The sequence below is a fragment of the Asparagus officinalis genome, chromosome 6 (genome assembly GCF_001876935.1).
Source record: "Asparagus officinalis chromosome 6, Aspof.V1, whole genome shotgun sequence".
Classification (NCBI taxonomy): Eukaryota; Viridiplantae; Streptophyta; class Magnoliopsida; order Asparagales; family Asparagaceae; genus Asparagus; species Asparagus officinalis.
Genome location: NC_033799.1, coordinates 40,424,299 through 40,426,972, shown reverse-complemented (window position 1 = coordinate 40,426,972; position 2,674 = coordinate 40,424,299).

Below are 2,674 nucleotides of genomic sequence, written 5' to 3'. Positions count from 1 at the left end.
TTTTTGTAACATGTGTATTATCATGTCTACAATCATTTTCCAAAGTTTTATAATTTTTAGAATTTGTTTGTTATTTTTAAAGACAGTTTGAAAATCAATTTTTTACTTTAAACAGGCTTTATACTTGTTATCAGTCAGCCGATCAGTCGACTAATGAAAGTGCCTGCAGTTGCCAAATGTTTTTGTTTTATTTTGGTCGACTGACCACTCGACTGATGATCCATCAGTCGACTAATAAAAGGTCGTCAGTCGACTGATGAGCTGGAAAATGCCTACAACGGTCAGCTCATCAGTCGACTGATGATACCCGTCAGACGATTGATGGCCTATAACGACTATATTTCCACCCTTGGTTATTTTATAATTTTTGCTGGTTTTGCTTAGGTTTTGTGCCTTGGTTCTTCATCCTATATATACCCCATTCTATTTCATTTCTGAACTAAGAAAAAGAGAGTTTAAAAACAAGTTTTAAGGATGGTTTAAGTTTGTTTAAGTGTTTACAAAATTGGTTTTGTGAAGATTGCTTCACAAGAAGAGGAGATCATCTTTGGTTTGAGCTTTCCATTTCACATCTCCATCTCTCTTGTTCTAGAGAAGTTTTCTCAATTCATTTATCTAGCTTATTTACATTTACATTATCATATTTATATTTGCTAGATTTTAATTGAGTTTGATTTTATTTTATCATTGCTTGCACACACAACCATTGAGGTTAAGTATTCACATATTGTATAATTTGGGGTTGTGGTGAGTGTAGCCTTAAGAGTGAGCCTAAATTGTGTTCTCACCTATTGTAGAGAACAAAATCTTATAATTGAGCCTTCTTGTGAAAGTATCACTTTGTAATACACATTTACACCAAGAGGAGTGTGTGGTGAGGACGTAGTCGATACCAAGAGGAGTGGCGTCAGTAGTAAAGCCTAGAGAGGTAGTAAAGCCGAGCACTTGAGGGAGACGATACGTGAGGACCAACACTTGAGGTTGTAGTTTGTATATGTACATTGTGAGAGATTTGTAGAGTTTTCGATAAGCTAGAAAACTGAATGTGTAGAGAAGTTCCGGCTTCCATACCGGGTGTGTCGATAGTTGAGTTCCCCCCGGGAGTGGGGAGCAGAGACGTAGAACGGAAGGTCCGAACTCCGTGATCATTTTATTATGTCTGGATTGTTCTTTATGTTCACTATTTGTTTTTATTGTTTCTTGTTTGTTTCCCCCTTTGCATATATATCCTTGCATATATGTTATTGAATATCATCATTGTTAGGATATATTTGTTAATTAATTTAATTGGCATTAATATCTAATAAGGTTAGCAATAACCCTACTCACCACCCCCTCCCCCCTCTCTATGGTACTTTCAATTGAATCAAAACCCATCGGCACTAACAAAGAGGGCTTGTCAGAGACAACGTCAGCGCTGCACTCGTCAAATGGCTTATGCCTTGGAACAAGTTGACTGGGTTTGCTACTACACGGATCTAGAGTCGAGTAAACAACGAGTGGTCCAGTTTCCTCAATGAGAAACCACTCATATTTCTGGTATCATAACTGCAAAGCCCAAGGAAAAGAAAGTAGGTGCGAATGCAGTGTTCATTAGTTTCGGCTCCGTCCCTCTATCGTGGTTCTAACCAGAGCCCATGTCGAAGGTAGAGATGAAGGTAGTGAACGACGACCCTCATGGAGAGTGTCAGAAGGGACTCGTACCACACACTGCACCTAATGGCGAAGTTCTTTGGGTCCATCTAAATTTGCTTGGAGATGAACAATGGGCGAGCCTCTTCCAAGAAGAAGCCCAAAAGCAAGGGTAAATCTTGTTGTCCTGCAATAGCAATCCCTGAGAAAAATGATGAAAGTGTTCCTGCTTTTCCACTTTTTGAAAAGGAGCATGAAGTATTTGCCACCAGGAGTGGGAATGAATAACGGTACAAGTACCCTGAAACTTCTGATCCGAATGCCAAAATGTTGGTTGAACTGTGAGTGATTACAACTCCACCTACACTTGCTGAGAAACCCCAGCAACAGCCAATTCCTAAATAAAAGGAGAAAGAACCTCAACACAAAGAGGTTTAAGTTCCAAAGCAGTCTCATTTCAATCGACCGATTGGAAGAGATAAACCAAAAAGTTTGAATACTCCATACCACTTCGATGTCATGGCTCAGTTGGACAACATCCCAGCGATGATCACTTTATATGAGTTGCTACGCCTCTCAAAAGATACCAGTGAAGCTTTACAAGAAGCCTTGGCTGATTCTAATGTATTTCTTACTCAGATTAAGCCAACCTCTAAGGAGCCGGAGTCATCAGTTCAATACTGCAGCCTCGTGGTCACACAATTCCCTTACATTAATTTTACCAAGAAGGATATGCAAATGAGGAATTCAAAATATGACAGGCCTTTGTATTTCACCGGATACATTGGCTCCACCGTTGTCAAGCAGATCCAAGCCGACTCGGGTTCTACTGTTAGCATCATGTCACTCCGATTGATGTATCATCTCGGAATCCCCGCCAGCAAGTTGGCTTTCACGGGCACTATAATCTATGAATTCAATATCACTAGATCCACACTATTGGGTAAAATCCGAGTGAAGTGCCAGTTTGGAGATCTGAAGTCTGAAGTCACATGTTACGTGATCAATGCAGAGACTTCTTACAACTTGCTATTAGGTCACC